Source organism: Larus michahellis, chromosome 2, assembly GCF_964199755.1.
Source record: "Larus michahellis chromosome 2, bLarMic1.1, whole genome shotgun sequence".
Lineage (NCBI taxonomy): Eukaryota > Metazoa > Chordata > Aves > Charadriiformes > Laridae > Larus > Larus michahellis.
This window is the reverse complement of record NC_133897.1, coordinates 99,438,111-99,461,862: the sequence shown is the minus strand read 5'-3', so window position 1 is coordinate 99,461,862 and position 23,752 is coordinate 99,438,111. Positions and strand designations below refer to the sequence as shown.

The window sequence follows — 23,752 nt, the reverse complement described above, 5'->3', positions numbered from 1 at the left end:
GCATGAAAAGAATGTCTGGAGTGCATCAGGAGTAAGTTAACAGGGCACAGAGAAATGAACACAATAGGCCCAGAGAGCCCCAGACCAATGTACAATGAGTCCTGATGCTCCAAAATTACAAATCAACAAAGATGATATATCCAGTCCTCACGCAAACAATGTGGCGCTTTCTGAAGCAGATCTTGAAAAAAGTCATTTGTTCCTTGAAACTGAGCACTAGGATGAGCCTTTTTTCAATGAAGTGTGCAATTAATACTTTTTTAAAAAAAAAATAAAATTCAGTGGCATGCATCGAGAGTTGAAGGCCCTCCAGAAGTCCACACACACGGAGCACATTATGCACTGTTAGCATTTGTACACAAACATGGTCAAACAAAGCTAGCAGATATTTTTTCTGAAAATATATATGCATATCACATACACAAAACCTTTACTACCTCGATCTCCCTAGATGTTTTCAAATCCAGTAATAAACGTCTAGAGTAAATTAATTTATTGTATTGGCATTACTGCGTAGGAAAGGGCAAGGCAGATTAGGCTCCAATCTACAATGCTAAGAATAGTCAGATACACTTGCTGCAGGAGTTTTAAAAATAGGACCTTATTTTAAAAGCAAAGAAATAATTAAAAAAAAAAAGTTCCTCCAAATCCATACTCACTTGCAAAAGTTAAGTTCCTGAAAACTAAAATTAAAAGCCCCGGACTCCTCTTGTGGAAACCACCATGAGCTCTGCCATGAGAATAAACGGCAGCCACATCAATGGCTGCAGAAATGGTAGATAAATTAATTTTCTACAAGTGCACCTTTATTTAAAAAAAAAACCCCATAGGCATAACATTAATTTGTTGCAATGTTAGGTGTTACAGAGTCAATTAGTGAAATGAAAAGTTAGGGTAAATCCATCACTGCCAATTAAGATATATTAAAGATAATATTGTCTCTTTGGTGTTCTTACAAATTTAAAGGCATTTACCCTTCGGCTACTGTTATTCAGGTCCTGTATGTGAGCATTAGCCTGTGTTTTAATGATGTTTGATAATATATATACTTTAATGGGTTGTTTCCTTCATTTAAAGGTGAACTGCCAAGCAAAAAGCCTACGTCCCTACTCTTGCTTTAGGATGTATTAAAGAACTGCAGTCACAGGACTGAGCATTTTTGCTTAAACATTATGTGCTAACGTCTTTTGTGTTGTTTTCTCTTCCAGCCCCTTCTTCAAAGAGGGGCTCTGAGCAATGCAGCATCTTGTTTTGTTAAAGTTTCATCGTTTTGTTAAAGTTTCATTCATTTGCTTCTTTTGAAACTCACAAGCTGCTTTGTCTTTAGCTTTGAGAAGATTTTGAACTTGCAAACTGTCTGGATACGGGCATTTCTTCCACCTCCAAAAAAGGGGCAGTTGGTTTTGGGAACTTAGAATCATAGAATGGTTTGGGTTGGAAGGGACCTTAAAGGTCATCTAGTTCCAACCCCCTGTCATGGGCAGGGACACCTCCCACTAGACCAGGCTGCTCAAAGCCCCATCCAGCCTGGCCTTGAACACTTCCAGGGATGGGGCATCCACAGCTTCTCTGGGCAACCTGTTGCAGTGCCTCACCACCCCCATAATGAAAAATTTCTTCCTGATTATCTAATCTAAATCTACCTTCTTCCAGTCTGAAGCCATTACTCCTCTTCCTATCATCACTTGTCCCTTCTAAAAAGTCCTTCTCCAGCCTTCTTCTAGTCCCCTTTTAGGTACTAGAAGGCTGCTATAACGTCTCCCTGGAGACTTCTTTTCTCCAGACTGAACAACTCTCTCAGCCTGTCCTCAAAGGTGAGGTGCTCCAGCCCTCTGATCATCTTTGTGGCCCTCCTCTGGACCCTCTCCAACAGGTCCGTGTCCTTCTTGTGCTGAGGGCTCCAACCTGCACGAAGCCTAGATGCCTGTTGGCCTCCACTCCCACACACACCGAAAGAGGGGAAGAGTAAACCCAGATGCTCAGCGAACAATCACGCTGCTGCACTTGAAGGCAGGCGCGTTGCCAGTTTGGGAGGAAGAGGGAGAGCCTGCGGCCACTCTGCAAACCCAAGGCATGTCTGCTCCCATTTCCACAAAGTGGTTGCACCGAGGGGAGTCAGCTCAGAAGAGGCAATGCTGACAGCCCAGCGTAAAGTGTGACCCTGACCTGCTGTTGTGTTTGATATACTTCCAAAAGTCCCTAAAACTTCTTTGGATTACTTTGTTCATTTATTGTTCTCAAGAATCCCACTGCTATTGCTTAACCTACAGTCTGTCAGGCAGACTGTTCCCAATGCACGATTAAATAGATACAGCAGCAGAAAGTAAGGAACAAGAACCCCTGTTTTCCCTTAGGAAACCACAACCTGCTACCAGTACCAGCGGTGATGCAGATGGACGCTTTACTGAACGGTTAAAATGTTTGAGATTAATTACAGGACCCAGTTTTCCAAGAAGACGCGTCACAAAAAGTGTCAGCTCCTTGACTGGGCACTTCTTTGTTTAGATAAAGAAAACCTTTGAACTAAGCTCTTCCTTGGTACGCTGCAAGAAGGCTTTGCATTGCTCTACGTTTACACAGACTGCCAGCCCTGCCTGGGCTGGCTGAAAGGCAAGAGTAAAGGTGTCATTTGCCTCTCTCTGTAATGAAATAAGGAGTGATACTCAGCCTGCAGAGAGCAGGCTTTGTCCTTTGCAGACATGGCAGAAGGGCTGTCCTAGGCATTAGCATTATAGGAGGCAGGTGAAAAAGACAGTTGTCAATCTCTCGTGCCTCGCCTGTTGTATAAAATGCACTATGTTAGAATTAAATTGCACTGCTAATGAGATCATATTGTTAAATGAAGCCATTTAACATGGACAAGCATTAATCAAAATTAATTCTTTTTTAAACACTGTCCCTGTTAAAAATAGAAGATCACTGAACTCTTTTCTTTGTTGAGAAAACACAATTAATCCAAGACAGTATCCCACTCTCATTACAGGCCTCACCAAACTTACATGGGGGAAGACAACCGATGCTGTGGAGAAAAAGACATTTTTCTCTAAATGCCACTAAATGCCACCCTGCTGTCCTCTCCCACCCCTGTCCGTACAGCTCTCCGTTGATTCACCGGGCACAGTTTCAGCCATCTCAATGAATGAATCTGAAGGCAGAAACAAAAGAATCATAACATTTTGTTCTACACACTGAACCTCAAAGGTCTTGATCTTGAAATGTCACTGGTCAGAGATGTCCAAATAAATATGCTTCAGCCAGAATTGTGACCTTTAATAAAAAGGTACAAGTACTTTCTAAGGATATAAGTCTTCAGCACAAATACAATGTATACAAATGAAAACACCACAGCTGGTCTTTAATGACACCTAATTTACATAACAAAACCAGAATTGAGTGTTTATGGAACTGGCAAAGGATTGAGAAGAGGGTTTTACCTTCAAACTGCTACTACAAAAGGCCTCCATTTCCATAGATGTTTCCCAACGCACTACCCTTTCAGTAAAGAGTGCTGGGAGATCTCATCAGAGACAGGTGCTTGCTGACCTACAGATCCACAGCCAGTTGCTCCTTCAGACAGCAAAATTCACCTCAGTAATTTCCCTTTCTGCAGAGGACCAGCAAGCTTTCGGTCCCTCTTGAACTTTCAAAAAACAGACTTTAAATAGGACTTAGGAGAGGTATAGTTATTGCACTGACCCGAACGCTGAATGCTTAACTTGGGTGTGAAGTCGATCATATTGCACACGAGTCAACAAGCCTTGTGACCAATGGTGTCAAAGGCTGACAACACACCTAATAGAAACCAGCGCAGGCACCTCCATATTCATCGTCCCTTCCTAGGAGTCAGTTATCCACCATCTATGCAAGTGCATTTGAAGTCCTCCTTGTCTCCTTGTGCACGAGTTCAGGTCAATTTTAAAAGGCTGGATTTCTTGTTGGCTGAAGTCCACATCTCTTTCCTTGCTGTACTTCAATGCCAGCTGCAAACTTCTAGTAAACCTGCAGTATTCTGTCTATTTATTAAAATCAAGTCTCCTATTAAAACTGACAAGTAATCCAAGTTAGCGTTCACAGAGCTCAAAACTCCTTGGGATCAGTCAGTTTTATTTAGGTTTGGCTCCAATGACTATCCAGCCTTTCTCTTCTCCAGCAAAAAGAAAGCCCCCAACCGTATTTTCACCCCACCAACTCAGGCTCAGGCTTCTCAGAGCAATTGCTCAAGTGCTCTACTTCGGCCCTTGTTTTCAGACTGCTGAGGTTTGCCATGGATCTCAGTGAGATGGGAAGTCCAGGTCTCCCAACACCCAAGCTCCAGAACAGGGAGCACTGAGTGACCTGCTCTCGAAGCGCTTTCAGCAGGCTGTCATCCAGCTTTCTTCTCATCTCTCTCTTCAGTTTCAACATCCCCATTCTGATATAAACTCCATGTTATTTCTCTGCTTTTCTCTTTTTATCCATTTAAATCATAAAACTGTGTTTTCCTTTCAACTGCTTATCAGCTGATCTGCTACATCACTGTCAGAAATTAATACCCCACACAGCAAATTGCCACAACTAAATTACTAACAAGTTTTAATATTTCTACGATGAAAAAACCCACACGAGAGAAGAACTACTTCACTAAGACAAAACTGACACTAATATTTACAGGCGCAAAGGGCAATTTTCTGACACCCTATTTTATTCAGTGAGCTGAAAAGAATCCCCCTGTCCAAGATATGCTTAAGAAAATGCACACAATAATTTAATTAGCTATTGCAATTTTGTGTAGTCCATGTAGGATTTTCTGTAGAAATCCCCCCCCCGTTCACGGGATTTCCCTGGAAGGACTTATTGAGCTCTTTTTATGCTGCACAGGAATGTTTTCGCCCCCCATGATTAGGTGAAAAGGTGTCCCCTCCTGGCAACATTCCATTGCAGCACTGTTTGTGCTTCGCGTGGGAGGCACTAGTGACACCAATATTTGGTGCAAAAAACTGTATGTGGAGACAATGGTGTGGGGTCAATCTGCCGTCCTGGATTCTGACTGAACTCCTCTACACCAGAACCTCTTACACAAGCTTCATATCAGCTCACACATAGCATCTGCTACCAGGTAAGGCTATCTAATTTTTATTTAGCACAATAACAAATGAAAATAAAACTATCACTAAGCACAGAAGTTAAAAACATCTACCTGTTTAGACTACCCTGGAAATATCTTCATGCAAGCAATCACACCAGGAGCAGAGAATGATGTCCATCAAATAAAAAAACTATGTAGCCGACTAGTGGTATTTTACCAATGAACGTGGAGGTATGTGCCCAATCCATGTAACGTGTTGAAGAAAATGTGGTATCAGAAGGGGGCAGGAGGGCCAGCTGAAGAGAAACGGGTGCAATTTCCTACTCTGCCACAGATCTGCTGGGTGATCTTGGGTGACCACGCTCAGCGTCCCCCTCCTGCAAGCACGGCTAACAGTCCTGATGCTTTTCTGACCAAGAGACTGGTAAGTCTCTTGGGGACATATAATAAGAGATGAGTTAGGGTATAGCCAGAGATGTCTCGTTAAAGGGCTAGAAAGAACTGAAATGCTCAGAAACCTCTAAGAGCCTCTTCATGACATCAAACAATGTCTTGCTCTGCTGTATGGATAAGGCCATTTTGCTGTGAAGTAGCTGAGAAGCAGTGGTGTCAATACCTTCAAAATTCAGCAATAAATTCAGGTTTGATCACCTCTTCTCCATTCCTTCTAGGGAGGCAAAATTTCAAATCACGGATAAAACTTAAAGGTACCTTACGCTTTTCCCCCTTGTCCCCCAAGAAAGTTTAGGGCTGAGTCTTAGATGGGTGGATGGTGGTTCCGCCATTAATACATTTGCATTGAAATACAACGCAAACCCAACATTTATAGTTAGGAAAGTTATTCCAGGAAGCTGTGAGAAAGTAAAACAATAAGACATCATTGGGGAGCTTATTTTAGAGAAAGCACAGCAGGATGTGCAGCCACAGAAAAACAATATTCAAAAAATCTGACCTAGATATCAGTATTTCCTAGTGACTAGAATTCATTAAAAACAACAGATTAAAGACGTACTGCACAGGATTCTTTGAAGCCTGAGTGTCACATTCAGCTTAAATAACCCAACCCAACTTAGCTAAAAATAAAAGCAACTTTTTTTTCCCCGTTACTGAAAAACAACAGCAAAGCAAGCTGAGAGTTCTGCTATTAAGAGGTGGCTAATAATAAGTCAGTATGAAGCAGAGCTCTGACTTTGTAGGGTTTTATATGAGTGAATGCTTTCTCTGGCTATGAGCAAACCTGATAAACTCGCAGACCTGAGTGTTGAGTTCAAAGGGATTCCAAATGCAAAAGCAAAACTCAGCAGAAAGCCTCAAGGTTTCCATATTATAAAACTAAAGCATTTTCACATAATTTTAGTGGAAAATTATGATGATTAAATTATGCTGTCTCATGGTAGCAGTGTATTAGCACACGTTAGGAAATCTGCTTCCAGACTTTCCTACTTCCCTGTTTCTCCCTGACTGCTATGGTGAAAATCCTTCTTACAAAAGGAGGCTCAGTTGTGTCCCTCACAGAGAGGAAGAAGGGGAAAATCAAACCTTTCCCTCGAGAAACCTTTTGAGTTGCGCTGAACACAGCCCCAAGTTACCTCTCCATTTCAAGTAGCTACTCTCGCATGCTTCTATACTCAAAGTTAAGCACGTGCTTAAGCACTATACTAATGTCAAAGTGCCCTTCTACATCAAACCTATATTCACCTCACAAGTAGATGTGACTTCCTTTAAAAGCTTTACTGTTGTGTAAGCATGAATAAAGGGGTGAGATTCATGGATTTGTCCATCTTTTTCTGTAAAAATAACATCACGCATCACAAAATATTTTCTAGTGTAAATTCAAAATCTTAGATGCCTGCAGAAGGTCCTCTGGACATCTTCATGCCTAAAAAGATCACACTCCCCACCCAACAAAACCCATAATCTAATCTCTAGTCTAAAATTTCCTAAAAGAGAAGAATCACAGAACTGCAACCAACACAAACACACCTTCATGCTTACCACATTCAATGAGTTTGAGTTTCTTAAAGATTACTCCGGAAGCAGCTTGGAATTATACAACTGCTTTGTACCCCCTGACTGCATGGTTAACCATTTGTCACTTGATAGTATTTACTTTTGCCCTGAAACAGTTACAGGAGCCAAACTAAGCTCTTACCTTTTAGAAAGCACTAAAATAACGTAGCAGGTGAGTGTGCTCCCTTCTAGTCATTATTTACTTACTACCCATATTTGACATTCGCTTCCTATCCATCAAGTCTTTTCCAAGCAAACTCATTCAGGAAGGTCAATTAGAAGAGGGCTGCAGTTACTCGCTAATATAGTGCCCATTCGTCCCCTGAAGACAGCAAAGTACTGGTCAGCCACGTTGCAGGAAAGAAAAGGTTCATCGCAACTTCTGCAGCCTGGGCAGTAAGCAGTCTGCAAAACAATCCCTCCTGGATTTAACAGCAGTGACTGAAGTGGTTGCCGGTCCTCCCGTCCTCTTCCCACACCACCCCATGGCTGCAGTTAAATCGGAGGAGTTAGTGACTCCAAGTGCCCAGACGCCTCAGTTCACGCGCTGTCTCAACAACAAATAAAACCGGAGGGTGGATTACACTGCCCTGGGGCTGGGCGCTGCAGTGGCTGGGGAGCAGGCACACTAGTTTTTGCTGCTCAAGGATAAGGAATTTCATCAGAAGAAGGGCAAAGTAATCAACGGTAACTTCTTAAACTGCCTCGGCCTGAATCAACGGAGCTCTTCGATCACAGCCCACGGAGCAAAATCCAGCCCTGCTCCACAGGCGCTCCATATAAATTACCCACAAAAGGATTTGCTAAAGTATATCACAGTTGGCTTTCTTTTGTTGCCCCAATCACTAACAAATCTCTGGACTGAAATTTATTATAACTCATTTCACCAAGCAGATGACATGTCATCTTAGACAGGCAGTTCTGCCTAGTAAGGCAGCTACCTGTGTGGCTTTGGATCTTGGGCAAATTTGCAGACTTACCAGAAAGAAATGCGAGCAAAACAGCCTCGTGTGTTTTAACTGACTGTACTCTTGTATTTTAGAGTTACTATTTTTAGGCCTCGCAGGCTGACATTTCTCCTTGCAGTAATGGGAAGTTAAACTTGTTATCTTGGGGTCAGTGCTCTTCCACCTGGGATTTCTGCAGAACGTCTCAGAAGTCTTAATACGACAGGCGCCTGTCCACGTGTCTCTAGTGACAGTGACTGCTTGGCAGTCATCTACAAGACCTCCCTAGCATTCACTTTCTTACTCTCAAGAACAACACATTACTTCACTGTATTCAGACTTTAAGACTACCTATAATGTTGAACTGCTACAAGGTCCTCCTGCTGCTTCAAAGACCTCTGGCAGCAACCTTTTGCTGGATGGTCATTTACTCCGTTTGGTATCTAGTGTTTCTGCAGCTGTTTCCATCATCTCAAAGTTCAAAACATTGTTACAGGCTGAACGGCTAACACAGGCCATGCTGCTCTGCTACTGCCAAAGTGCACACTGCCTTCATTCCTCTGCCCGACAACTGAAAAGTAAGGTTGCTCCCCATTTTTACCTGATCCCTTCCTACTTTAGAAGATTTGAAAAAACACTCTTCCAAACTATTTTGCTATTTTACTGTTCAATCAGAATCATGATCCTTTTCTCCTGTAACTGGATAGATGATGGATATTTGTCCTTTGGAGGATGCCATTTCCATTGAACTGCGCGCAGTCAAATAATCCTCTCTCCTGCCTGATGTTCCAAATGAATGATTTGGGACCCTACATTAACCTTGGCAGCTAAAATTGTCTAAACTGTTTAATGCTTAATAAGGGAGTTTCTTCTTGTATGCATGAATCTGAGGTTTCCACTTTCAGCCGCTCGAATTCCAGAAAAGGGAACAGCTTGCTGTTCTTTTTTATTTATTTGCTTCATTTTACTTGAGCCCCTTCTCATGAGGAACATTTCAGTATGATTTTGGATCTTAAGAATTAAATTCTAGGAGAAGCTGGCAAGAACAGTAGGAGACGGACAACTGCAATGTGCCACCACACTCATAAAGTAAATGGCTGCTTAAGCTCCAAAACAGGAGCTCATTCTGTGGGGACACATATCTGATCTCTGTTACACTAGGGACACACCAGGAGCAGCTTCATGACACTGACTGGATTTACATCAGTGATAGAGAAGGAAGTAACTGGTTTTATGGAATGTACTTCAAAAAGTTGAAGACAAACAGCCTGTAGGTCCATCATCCTCACTGCCCTGAGTCTATACAGACTCGCAGGATGAAATTCTGGGGAAAAAAAACCCAACTAAAACTCTCGACTGAACCTTTTTTTTTTCCACCCAAGATATTGCTTTGGTCACAACAAATATTGCATTTCTACAGTAGGGTCAGCAAACAGTTACGCAAGCATCTGCTGTATTTCCTTGAATTCTCCTTTATCTTCTCCATAGGGAAATACTGGAAAGTCTGTCCTTAGGGAAGGCTGTCCAAAATCTGTACTTAGGCTGTAACTAAGCATTGCTTTGGATCTCTCAAGTCTCAAATTCAGTAAAACAGTTATATTTATGCTGAGGTTTATTTCTGCTGAGCAAAAGGCTTACCGACGTGCATAAGTCTCACTGAAATCAAAAGGATTTAAAACATATATTTACACAAGGGAGACAGATGCAAGCATAATGTTCAGCTGTTCTATGGAGATGGGACTTAAACAAGTCAAGCCAAATAACAGATTAAATTTAAAAGTACTGCTCTGGGCTCCTGTAATAGCACAGTAATTAAGATGTGACTGCGGAAATGGCAAGTCACACCCTGTACCCCTAATATACATTGCAAAGAATATACTTATAAATAAATGTAATGAAGGTATTTTAGACATATCCTGGTCGTACCACGCTCTTGCCCCTCTCTTTTGAGCTTATTTTACTACCTGTCTGGTTGACTTCACCAGGAATAGGAGATTCCCAGTTTCCACATGAAGACTTGCTCCCATCACTGGGAGATAACATATATTAAAGTTGAGAGAATGTAAAATTAATGTGCCAAAATGCAGGCAAATCACCCCAAGTATGAGTCCCCTCAGACTCATGTCATAAATTGTTATTATTTCAGTCCCTACTCCAGAGACACTGGAAGAGGCTGTGGCTTAAGCCATTGTCTGAAACACAATTTTGGTGATTGTAAAATCCAGTCAGGTCCACAAGTACAAATCCAAATTATCCAAAGAGACTGATAGTTATACTGTTCTCCAAAGTCTTAGTATGTCGCAGAAAAGTTGGTGTGCGTAGAATTTACAATCAGAAAAAACTTATTTAAAAAAAATAAAAATCCAACTGCAGATGGATACAAGAAAATGACTTTTACATGATTTTAGAAAAGCTCTTTTGCATTTACAAAAGCAATGAATTTTAAGTCCCACATCTCAGGCTTGAAAGCCTAGAAGTAGCTGTTTAGCAAGGTAGAGTAGCAAGTGGAGAGCTAGTAAGCGATTGACACATTTATAATACAGTTATACACATTTATAACATCATTCTGGGACGATCATAACCTGATGATGTCCACCTAGTGTATATACTTTATAAGGGCATTAAAAATACATACATAGATTATGTGTAACATTATTAAAATTGCAGCAGATTGTATATTGAATTAATGGACTTTCCAATTATACAAATATTAGTACTTCTTCCAAAAAAAGCAGCAAAAAGGAATTACCTCGTCCTTTCGCTCTTATAATTTAAATTAAAAAGATACTGAAATTTATATTAATGAAAATGCAAGAATACATCAGTTTCACTGGAGATTTTATAAGATTATTCTCTGCTTTGCTTGTGGTTGTGCTCCTCAGACTTATTGCTGCAATTCTCTTGCAGTTCGGTTAAATGTCAATGCACCAATTACTTTAATAGTCAAACTGTGCGCTATTTCCACCACACAGTCATTCAGGCTTGTCATGTTTGACAAATCCAGTAATTGAGATGAACTCTTGGAGAATACTGACATGGAACCAGTCATTTCCTACTGCACAGCACTGACCTCCGCAGCATAAACCACAGAGGATTTATTCAGCAGCTTGAAAAAACAAACAGGCTTGTTAAGTTTAAGATCGTCGTTTCACACTTCTCCACTCGTTTCCTTGTTCATTCACTTTATGTTCCGTTGGGGTGGGAATTAAAACATTAGGAGCACTTTGAATAAGCGCGGAAAAAAGGACTAGAGCAAACATTCTGAAAAAATATCGTAAATTAAGAGCTGCCTAACAGATACTAGAGGCTGAGTGTAGTGTCAAACAGCTTCAACCCCTGCCTCAATCCTCCCCTCCCCCCGAGCAGCTGCACCCCACCTTCATCTCATTAACAGAAGAAGGTATTATACAAATTGCATAAAGCATTTATGGAACAGTGCTTGTTTCCGTCGGCCATTATGATATGTTAATCCTCACCGGGACAGGTAGGCAACACACTGAAACCTCAGGACTATCCCCATTTACCTGGGATTTCACTGAGCCAAAGGCAAGCGCTGCAAAACCTACCCAGTGTGTACTTGCTGGGCTGGCAGGTCCTCGGGTGATGCCCTTGGGACAACCATCAGTATTTAACGGGCCTGGACAGCCACAAGCCCATCACATTTTCTACAAAATTTAGCCCTTCTTTGGATGAAATGCTGACATTTTATATAAAGGATAATGAAAAAAGTGAGTTGTGTTCAAAAGCAAATTGTGGGTAAACGTATAAAGAAGAAATAATCCACGCAGACAATACCAGCTTCCAAGAAGTGACCTTTGCAGTTGTCAAAATTAAACATCCCTTTGAATGTTTCTGACTGCCTTTATCAGAGACAGGGCACATGTTACCAAACTGGGCTATAAGAGACCTTGCTTCACGTCTCCTCTCCCAAAGGTTTTTTGCTTGATCTTGGGCAAGTGAATTCATTTATCTATTTTACAAGCTGATTGATTGCTCCTCCCTGGAGTCTTTCAAAGACGCGTGTTAACACACGTGTTAATAGTTAACTATTACAGGTCACTTAGATTCTGCAGAAGATAAAGACCTCTTAAGTACTGAAGACAGTCTGTCCATGTAATTTTTTTAATACATACTAATTCACAACCAAGTGTACGGCACCCAAAGCTGAAAGGGCAACAGGAATCATCTGAGAAGGCAGAACTAAGAGCAAAAGACTTCTGTAGGAAATGAAGAGCTGGAAATTACTTGTGTAAAGTTCTATTTCCAGGAAAAAGAAACAGTTTGCATGCCCAAAAGAAGGGGAAAGTGAATAAACAGCTGCACTCTGACTAAATTACTATACTTCTGTTCTCATACTGTTCCCTTCCAGTGTTACATTTTCAATTAGGCAGGCATCGCCCACCTAAGAGACAGAGACCAGAAACTCAGGAGGCTACTTAGAGCATCTGGTAGTGTACAAAGCCTAGGAGCTGGTGGGTGAGAACAACAATGCACTCTCACTGCTGAGAGTCACTTAACCCTTATCAAGGAGGAAGGCAGTAACTGTCCCTTCAGCCGGAGGCTCCAGATTTCTCCCTTTTCCACAGGAATACACAAGTTCTTCATGAAAGCCGGTGGTCAGTTACTCATACATCATGCATTCAAAGAGAAATTAGCCCGTGGTACAGAGCGCAGCTGACTGAAGCAGTTCACTGCGTTTGCCTTGAGGAGTCTGACTCAAAGAGAAATAGAGGAACGACTCTAAATCACAGTCCCGTTCACGGTCCCGCAATCCTTAGTATCTCCACTGGTCACATGCAATGCGTGTCCATCCTTACCGAGTAGTGCATTCCCAGAGACCATGAATTAGCTTTCTGCCTTTTCACATGATGCAAACCCAGTTGAGTCTTGTGATGAGGAACAAGCAGTAGCAAGAAGGTCACAGGGGAGACCAGGCATTCTCCCAAGGTACTGCACACTGAAAAGAGGTGTTCCCTGAAGGCGGGGTGGCTTCTTGCACCATCTGAATGCAACCGCAGCTGGTGAAGGAGTTTCCTTAAGTGTCAAAACACTACATAGTCCTAATCCGCAGAGTGTCTGTAGGCACCACCACAATGCAGAGAGGACAACTCCTTGGGTTTAGCTATGACCACCCATGGCTAAGCCGCATTAGGAGGGAGGAGGGTTGCTGCCTCTCCGAGGCAGAGCCACAAAGCCTGACGAACTGCACGCGTGCAACACAGCGGTCAGTGCTCTGCCCTCCCCCGCACTGTACAGCAGCCCCCTGCTCTAAGAATCCCCACCAGTCTTCCTGACTGAGTGAAAGCAGGTTATGTCCCACCTGCCACTGTGTATTGGACCAATTTTTTTCTTCTCCCTTCCCCTCCCACCTGCTGGTAGATGATCACATTATATCTGTAGTCCAGACAACTTCACTACACATGCACCTGAGCAGGAGATGAACGTTTTCCATCCAGAGACACCAGCCTTGCTCCTCACCCTCCAGGGCTTCACCACCTCCTGTAACAGTGGGGCTCTGGCAGAAAGCCTTCTCCTTTCCATTAATGAGGAGCAGAGCAACATGCTAATTGAGCATACCTAGTGCTTTGAGGTCTGCATTGGGCTGCTTACTGCTCAGCGGGCAGAGTTGGAGCTGTTGATCATCATATATAAAACTTTAAACAAGACATCAGTCAACTGCTCAGCCCAGCTCTGGGAAACAGGGGGAAAAGCATTTTCCTGTCGCAAGACACAGTAAATCCAAATCTGTGAACCCCCAAAACATCATCCCCTTCCTTCCTCAGTAAATCCAAGCCTGGTCTGATGTATCCAAAAGACTGCCCCCTCTCCCTGCACCTTCTTGCCATAGCTGCAGAGCAGATTCTCGCTGTTGTACAACTCCAATACTCTCCATAAGGGCAGCAAACTGTAGACCACAGCAGGGAGTAAGTTCTTCAAACAAACTGGAACATGACGACCTTCAGGGTATGATTAAGGAAGGCTGATCCTTATGGCAGCAGGTCTGCACTCCATGACCTTTTGAGGTGCCTTCTAGCACTTTTCCCAATGACTCTGCTTGCAAAGCCCCATTTATTAGACATCATTTGTGGCAAAGGCAGAGCTCACGTTCCCAGGTGGTACATGCAATGTATTGGTCTGCTAACTTAATTTGTTACCTAGATAAGGTTATCTTTGTTATCTGGTCACCAACACGCAATTCAGATTAGTTCCCAACAGTATTTAAAGTTCTATTCATGGGGTCAGCATAGATAAATCACACACAAAAAAAATGATGCTATTATTAGCCAGTGGCTAATAACTAAGGAAGTATCTGAGAAACTGCTTTCCAACATTTCCCTTTTGCTGCCAAAGCAACCCACAGTACAAGAGATGGCTGGTAATGATTACATGAGAAATAAACATGCTACAGAAAACTCCAGATTTACACAATTATTTTGTTCTGCATAAAAATCCAGGGAAAAATGCGTTCACAATATATGTGTTCCTGATAGTTGGAGGGGGAGCTGTCTCACGAAATTCATCTTTTCTTTTAATAATCAGTCATCAGTATTTCTCATGGAACATTTTCAGGCCCCAGAGGCTGTCAAAGCCACTTTTGCTGACTGCGTCAAAGTCAGTCATACCTCTTGTGACAGTCTGAAAACAGATTATCACAACCTGTAATTTTTTTTTTTTTTAGGCCACATCCTCCTTCTCTACAATCAAAGTCCCAGCCAGCCAGATGTCTGAACATCTGAAAAAAGACTCTGCTCTTGCAGAAAGAGGCAGCAAGGACGGAGGAGCAGAAGGGCATTATTTATGGCTTTAAGTTGGGAAAATGGGTGACCGAGAGGAGCAAAAAAGCATGAGGATCAGCTAGGAGGATTGTGGTTTATTGCCTTCCAAGGATGCTGCTTTGCAGGGTGGCCTGCAAGCCAGGCAGGTGGGTGTCTTGGCTTCTACGAGACTCTAGGATGGAAGGAGAAGAAGAAATGATACCGGGCACTTGTGATATGTGTTTACGGATATATGTTTAAAGCTTTAACTCTTCAGGGTCTAAAAACAGGACCGACGTCTTGCTGTTTGGTGGAAGGACAGGGATCGTATCAGAGTATTTACCCAGAGCTGTAACAATTTAAGGAAGTATCAACAGCCTTTCACCAATAACTAGATTGCCAAGGGGCAGGGAAAGACATCTGTTTACAAACCTGAAAATATATGTCTGTTTGTGGGCTACTGATCATGCTCAAATGTTTAATCACAGTGGATTTAAACAGTGATTTGCTCTCAGTTACAAAATTAACAAACATTCCTTTCCTTAAAAATACATTTGTTTTTCCCTCACAATGTTATTTGAGGTTGCTTCTTAGATTTTTTTACTCACAGATGCTAGCCTATTTACTCACTTTATGCTAGCCTATTAAAATACATAAATCGGAGCCAAACTATCTTCTAGATGTTAAAATGGCAGTGCTCTGTAAGAGAATTCATAACGCCCATCCATTCATGTCTCCAACCTCCTGAATTACTTAAATCTGTCCGTAAAGCACCAAACATACTCGGCGGAATGGTCAACAACTATGAAGAATGTCATAAATTAAAGGACTTATTAACACCTCTGGAACGGAGGAGTTAAAGGGCCTGATGTCCCATAAACAACCACATACTCTTTTGAAATCACAGTAATCATTTCAATCTTGGAAGCAATAATTTTTTGGTTATGTACTGAATATATCACTTATGTTAACATGAGTGATATTTAATATTCCTTATGTTTACGTTGCCAACAAGTGTACTAGGTTTTTTACAGAACAAAAGATGTAATCCTTGCCTTGGCAGGCTTATGGTCTTCAGAGACGAGAAATGTGAGAGTGGAAACACAGCAGGAAAAGAAACGGGCAATTCTGTGTCTCCTAAACTACAGATCAGTAGTAGTATGCACAATGTTTAGTAATGACATTCGTGTGCAAAGCAGTTACTAGAGTGTATTTTTTGAAGTGCCACTCACAGTCTCACACGTAGAAAGGTCCGTTCACATCAGTGCTGCCTCCCACGAGTTACAGGAAAAAGGGAAGATCCTAATAGGATACAAATGGCTCCGTGAGTAACTCTCTCCTCCCATAGCCATGGAAAACTGAGATAAAACACACTCAATTCAGCCATAATGCTGCTTTCACAAAATTACTGATGTAGACGAGACAAAAAAAAAAAAAAAGACAATAAAAGAACAGAAATAAGGGCTTTTCTTGATGTGAAATGAGGCCTCTTTTTAATCACGTTTGCTTCATATGGCTCTGGGGGCTGCCACGCTTTTGGCAAAATCTTCTTTGAGTTGCTAAAGCATAATCTCACATCCTAGACTGAGCTTTTTAATTTATTTTGAGAATTTAAACCATTTTGGCCATTCTAAAGCAGTGCATTTTACGGCATCTGTGTTTTCTGTCATAAATTTGGTGCATATTTATACAGAATTTTTACGTATAAACATCTATAGATAGATATAATACGCAGCCTCCTTTATATATATATACTTGCCTATAACATATAGTATGCAACATATTTTATGTATATGTATTATTATATATATCATATTGTACTACACCCTTTTCCCTTAATACACTGCAAAACTCATTGTACTACCTAAATAACAAGTAACGATAGAGGATGTTCATTATGCCTCTTGGGCTTGATACATAACTGCAGTTTTCCTCTTTTATGCCTATTTAATTAAACTGTAATGAAATAAGAGTGCAACACAATTCTAAAGCTGGAAAACCTGAAAAATGAGCCAGCTATGCTGTAGCATGATTTTCTAACACCTAACCCCAATATCTTAAAAGCACTTTACAGGCTCAATCTGCATATTTATCTTTTTCCCTTTGAATCTGGAAAAGTGGAGTAGCTGTTGAAAATTTTCTGTTAACTGCCCTCAAACACCTGTTGAATAACTCTGAGAAAATATGAAATAAAAAGGGTATCTTTAATAGAGGTTTTTTCTTTATAACTCTTTCATATACAAATTCATAAGTGTATACTAATATATCACCCCCTAAAAACCAACAGAAAGCATCAAATTACTTTGAGCGGAAACTTAATTTTATTCCTAAAGGCACAAACCCGCAGATGCCCAACTCTACTGCTCACACAGAGAATGAAGCCAGAATAAAAGTTTCCAAATGAGAAGGAAAAGAGAAAAAGCTGTTCACACAATAAAAATAAATAATAAGATGCAAGAACACGCACACAGAGAGGAAGCCTGTCTTGGTGCTACAGTAAGGAATCATTATTTGAACTCATGTTTTTGGTTGGTTTTCATCCCACCAGAACCCTATCAACAAAATGATAACCATATATTACAGACTGCCTACTTACTGTTAACACACACTTAATCCTGCCAACGCTAGTTCTACAGAAAACATTATCAGTGTGCAACCATAAATGAACAAAATTACCATCTGCACGCTGAAGAACAGAACTGCAAACATAATTATATCTCTTACATGTTGTAAGTACACAGTCGTTTTAAATTTGGACTTATAACCTGTTTTTCAAATAACAGCTTCAGTCTGCTTCCAAGTCACCAAGGTAATGGCTGTAATAAGTAGCTACACCTCGTAATCAGCAAATGTCACAATAAGCATAGTGCATCTATCTATCTAATCTTTTTTGGCCACGTTATTGTGGTTTATGAGCAGTTTTACCACCCATATGTTATGCTGTCATGTTCTTCTAAAAGCTGGTTATTAGGATTAACTGGAGAAAGTGAAATATGAATGCCTGTATAAATTGCAGAGCTGAATGCTGCTAAAAGCAAAGCATCCTAGGTCAGAGGAAGACATGCCATGCCTTGCAGGGCACGCCACTTATTTTAGAAGGAAACCCACAGAATTTGCTTTGGCCTCTGTGAGGCTTTCTGACTCGTTGCACAGTTGGCTTTGTATGGAAAACGACAGCTGACCCTCATTTATTTCTACTCTACTAATATGCAGCATAGATGTCCGCACAAAACAGTAGAATCAATCCTCCTTCTCACCGACTTTAAAGCCAGATGTTGTAATGTCCGTGTTAGTCATCACATTAAGACCACTGTACCTTATGAGGAATTATTGATATTCCTTTCTGACCTTAACAATACACCAAAATTCAGAGGACTACTTTCATTATTCACCAAATTAATGGCGAAATCAGACATATATAGATGCAGACACCTTCATTTTTCATACAAAATACAAGAGAGACACACCATGGGGTATAACAACAAACAAAACGAATTCCCCAAAACCCGCAAAAACCTCTCGGGGATCTATGACCCACAACAAATTATGACTTGCATAAGAACCAGTACTGTAAGGCTGCTTGGGGCAGGGGACACACACAAATCTCATTCTGTGACGTATTAGCAGAAGTGCTATACACAAAAGACAGGAGACAATTATTGACCTCCACTCAGCACTAAGGAGGCCCCAGCTGGTGTTTGGAGCATTGCACGTGAGGGAAGCATGGAAAAATGGGAGAGAATCTAGAAGAAAGCAACATATTTAACAGAGGTCCTAAAGTTCTGACCAGGAAGGAGAGACTGAAAGGTGTAGCTTCTTAGTCTTAGTAAAAGAGGAGAGTTTTCTGAGAAGAAAATGTTCTTGTAAATGAGGACAGTGCTGTTTTCATCCATGTCTGGACAAAAAATTACTGGTTTAACATGAAATTTATTAAAAAAAAATTAAAAAAGAATGATTCTGTGACTCTAACTGATAAGAGGAAAAACCTTCTAAAAGGACCGCTAAGCATGGAAGCAGACTACTGCATGCAATCCGCTTTGCTGCAGATTTTTAAGAAAATATCCCGTAAGAGGTACTGTAACTATAAATAATTCTCCATCCCTGTGGAACCCAGTGAGCTTTAGAGATCCCTTCTAGCAGAAGCAGTGTAAGAACCGTGGTTGTCCACACAGCAAGAGGAAGAGATGAGCCCCTTCCCTCTGCAGCATGGCTTCCCTCCTCAGCTGAACAAGAGAGGCTGGCAGGGCTCGGCGCTCCCGCCCAACGTCCCGGATGAGTCACCCCCCCAGCTTCTCAGCCCTGCAGTCTGGTATTTCTAAGACTGAGAAAATAGGGCTGAATGAGAAAACAAGGCTGAACGGCAAAACTCTATTCTCCTGCATGATGAGAAGTCAAACAATATACTTTCTTCACAAGTCCACTTGTCAGCACATCATCCAAAAGCCCTCTGCTGTTTCTTAGAGCCATCTTCCTGGTGGTTTTGTAGCTACCTCTGGCTATTCCCGCTGCTGGTTCCCCCTGGCCTTCCAAGCCTTCTCAAACCTTTGCATAGACAACAGCTCCCCGGGGAGCAGTCTGCTGCTCTTGTAGGAACCTGGCTACATAAAGAAGCTGAACGACCTCTTGACGCCTATCCTGACAGCAAGGCTGAGATCTACCCACAGTATATTATGATGTATTTATCAGTAAAGCACTAGCCAAGATATTTCTGTGACACCTTTTGCTACATTATTAGAATGGCAATTTCAGTATTGGAAGTTCACACACTTCTCCACGGTGGACTCTTCTCCGTTCCCAAGTTTCAGTATCCTTCCTTTCTGACGCACACATCTTTAAATGTCTCTTCTGTCACTGCAGAAGCATTCCTTCAAAACAACATGAAGCTTATAAACTGGATGAGATGAAACCTGCCTCTGAGATTCAGGAAAAAGTCTTTGGCCGTGTCCGGTTCCAGAGAGTTTCATTCTGCACGCGATCAGCATCACTCTACCAGAGACATGCAGCTAGCGTGGCAATCCATAGACAGAACAGCATCCATCCCAGCACTCTGATGACCTTATACATTGAGTGAGCCCACAGTTGGCTGCCAGAGCAAACGGGATGCCAGCTGATGATGCACAGCGTCGGCGCTGTGTGTTCGCAGTGCTATCCCTACTAATGAGGTAGGCTGCTGTGCTCCGCAATAGCTGAAGTTTCTATGGAGCTTTTATCTTCAGCTTCAGTGAGTTACAATAATCCAGCCTGGTTGTGCAGAACATGCTCATCACTACTGCTAGATCCGTGCCAAAGAAAAGGAAGCATAGCTTCTTGGACAGCCAGAAGTAGAATAATTAATTTCTGACTATTTCTAGCATCCTGGTATTGAAATACCAGCTAGAGTAGAATGCTGCATGGAACTTACAATGCTTTGAAAACTGAAGGTCAAGTATCTTTCCAGAGAAAAGGGGCCACCATCTCTTCTAGTTCCCTGAAATTACTCACACTAGATACAGTTCTATGCTGTGGCATGGACACAACGTGAGCCAGTCTCTCTTGCTGAGTAATTTAATGGTATCTTGTGATCTCCATGTCAAAAACAGTAGGAAGATCAAGTACGGATGTTAATATGATTTAAAAGGTACTTTGCAGTAGCAACAGCTAGAGACACAATTAGATCTCTGCTAGTCATGGAAATATAATGAAGGATTAGTGTAATTACATCACAGTGGTCAAAATAAAAGAGCGAAGCACTGCATTCTTTTTGGTGTCTGTGCTCATTTGCAAGTTTGAAGTAGCAGTTCCTTAATGCCTTAGCTATGATAATGTACTGAGAAAAATGGTACTTTAAAATATATATTGAAATAAACACTTCTCTGAATCACAACAACCAAACATTATGGTGTAGATGTATGAGAACATGGGCAATGTTGAGTACTTTGCATTAGAAGCTGCTAGTAAAGTAGCACCTCATAGGTGAGGTGACAAGTGAAAATGTTCGATATAAACCATCTTGGTGGGGGTTTTGGCAGCAGCCAGAGGAAGCGGATGGCTTTTTATCCCAACAATGTGAAGCGAGGGAAGAACTGGCTTTTCCCAGTGACAGAATCTAGAATATGGTCTGAAGAATCTCGAGGGCATCTGCTCACGCTGTTAATGACAAAAAGGGATTACCAGGATGTTTTCCCCTCTGAGGTAATGCAATGAAAAAGACAGAGTTGCACATTAAGTGAGATCAACATCTGACCCTCCATCGAGGTCCCAAGACCCGCAGTACTTTCTGCAACAATACCTTGTAATGCAAAGACCTCGAGTCAGCGAGTGTGCCTGATGGGCACCCACACAGCCAGACATTATCAGAGCGTGAGGACTTTCAGCCTGAGCCACGTGCCAAAGGGTGCCCCTGCCTTGTTCATTCACGCCCTGCCGGGATAAGACAGACTTGCCTCACAATGCAGTTTTGCATTTGGAGAAGACACGTGACCTTTTGATTTCTCCATCTATTGTAGCCTGTTGCTTGCTATTACCAGCCGTAACTGCACGTTACTGCAGGCACTGCCTTGCAGAACACGACTGGACAAAGGTGAGCAGGTACAGCACCCATCCCATTCCCACTCCACTGGAGCAGCAACCATGACTTGTAGCCACCTGCAGGCACAGTCATCGGCACAGAAGCCCCTAAGGAGCAATCTCATTTTAGAGATCCCAAGCACGTCAGGAGAGCACACCTTCTTCTATGCCCCTTGGGGCTGCAACATGCAGCGGTGGGATGCACACCTAGTCCCTAGCAGTACCCTCCTCCCCATTAGGGGCTTGCAAATGAGCTCAGCATAATCCAGTCCTACTGGTGATGGTCCACTGGGCATCACTTTCTCACATCCCGCCAAAGATTAAAAGGGTGCAGGTTGCTTCCTCAGCCCATGAATCTCATGTAGTATCACCAAGTAGTACTCAGTAAATCCTCAGCTGCTGCTATAACATGAAATGAAATGACCAAGCAGCACTATTTTTAACCGCAGAACACGTTACTCATCATGCAATGTATGCTCCTGTCATTCTCTGAGGGAAAAAATGTCTAATTGCTCACATTATATTTCACTGGAAATATAACAAAGAAAACAAGACAGGCTATTGGAGGATGAAAATAACCATCAAGGCAACATGTGGTACAAGTGGGGTAACCTAAGAGGTATTTATTCTGAAGACATGTAAAATATAACAGGAGTTTTGAGAAAAGCACTGCCTATTAAGGAAATCATCTAACTTACATCAAGGAAGTCACATTTACCTAAATACTATTTGCTTAAGCTGAACCCATATTATTCCATGGGGTGGCATGCAAGATGGCATGCCACTTATTCAGTAGCATACAAGATTGATGGAATCCTGACGTTTGTTTTTTTTTTCCCCTATAATATCCTTTCTGCTGCTCTTTGGGACTCTAACGGCGTAATACAGAAAGGTAGTTTTCTGAAAAATCATAGCGGCTGTCACTTACCTTTGAACATATGGTCAGTTTGACAAAATCTCTAGCAGCCTTATGGCTTAATACCTGCATGGGTATGTACCTTGTTTTCGCCTCAACAAGCAATGGTACAAACCCATATCTTTTTTTCCTTTCTGCTGACTGCCCATCACTTGGCACACATTTACACGGAGAGAAGCATACAGGGAAATAATAATAATAATAATTAATAATAATAATAAGGAGTGACATTACATTTCTGCAAATGCGATAGGCAGTCATTTCTCAAGATGCATGTCTGTCCTCTGCAGGCAAACCTTGGGGACCTCCAGAACAGCTGCTACTTATTAGTAGTCTATAAATCTGCACACCCAGAAGTGTATTGGATGTGCTTGGTTATCTATCAGATATGCGGAAAGGTAATGGTGTGGCACACATTACAATTCATGAATTCACTTTTTGTGGTGCCTTTTTTTTTTTCCCCAGAGGTACATTCGGGCCAAATCAGTGGCCTCCAGAAAGCGGCGATGATGCAGTGCACAGCTTGGAAATCCATTCATGAGGGAGGGTGACATGAAAGATTAATTAGACATTTGTACTTTCTGGGGCTACAGTTGTCATTTTTGTGGAAAGGCACCTGTTACCTGCAAGTATTCACCAGGTTTGACAAAATGGGGCACAACTGGACACAAAGCCTTTAAAAAGTCATACTTGCAATCGAAAGAGTAAATGTTTAAAGGACACCACAGCCATCATTCTACACATGCGGTGCGCCACGTGGAAGAATGGTGATGCACTAACATTGCTGTTAAAAGGTTTGTAGTAATGACTACCTGCTAAGTACAATATAATTAGAGAATACTTCCCTATGAATTAAATGCAAATACTTTGATATGTGACCAAGCAAGCACATTTAGTTACTATTAGCATATTAAATACAGTTTAAACCCCATTCTCAAGCACCTGATTTTTTTCCTGAAACAGCAGTCAGGCAGAATACAGTATTTCCACACCAGGGGCAGGAGGAAGCGGGGGGACGGGGGACTGGCAGGCTTGGTGAGGCATGAAAAATTGAATTTCAGCGAGGCAACGGAAAGGACATTGTTGGGCAATTACAGCGCTCCCGCGTTCGCAGCCCGCCAAGGCTGCAATCATCTGCGGCGACAGCGTGGTGTACGACTCCCCCAGGGCACCGCACTCCAGTTAAATCAATTTGTCAGAAGGGGGGCTGCCCCCCTCCCTTCTGCAGGGGAGGCCCAGCGGAGCGGGGGACAGCTGGGGCGCACAGCTGTCCCTCCACCGCAGATCAATTAGAACATCAAAATTCATCTGCTAATTAGCGAGCGCGTACAGAGGGGGAAGAAACCTCCCTTAAATGAATCATTTCCACGTATTAATGAATTCAGTGACATCCCGAATTTAGAGCCTAGCCCAACGAGATGAGACGCAGCCACGTGAGGCACCGGCTAACACGAGGAGACAATTTCATTATCGCGAAAAGTGGAATCTGCCGCTGAGGTGAAAATAAAACTCA

The 23,752-nt window shown here is 42.0% G+C and overlaps 1 protein-coding gene across 36 annotated transcripts in view; it reads right to left on the bottom strand.

Annotated features, from left to right (window-relative positions):
- LOC141739324 (poly(rC)-binding protein 3-like) overlaps nucleotides 1-23,752 on the bottom strand; it is a 539,898-nt gene that overhangs the window by 99,079 nt on the left and 417,067 nt on the right. For 23 of the 36 annotated variants that reach the window (XM_074576357.1, XM_074576359.1, XM_074576355.1 and 20 more), the window contains one exon: nucleotides 16,010-16,079. The exons of the other annotated variants lie outside the window; for them this stretch is intronic. The gene's annotated coding sequence lies outside the window, so the exon portion shown is untranslated. The remainder of the gene's footprint in view (nucleotides 1-16,009; nucleotides 16,080-23,752) is intronic. 36 annotated transcript variants of the gene reach the window in all.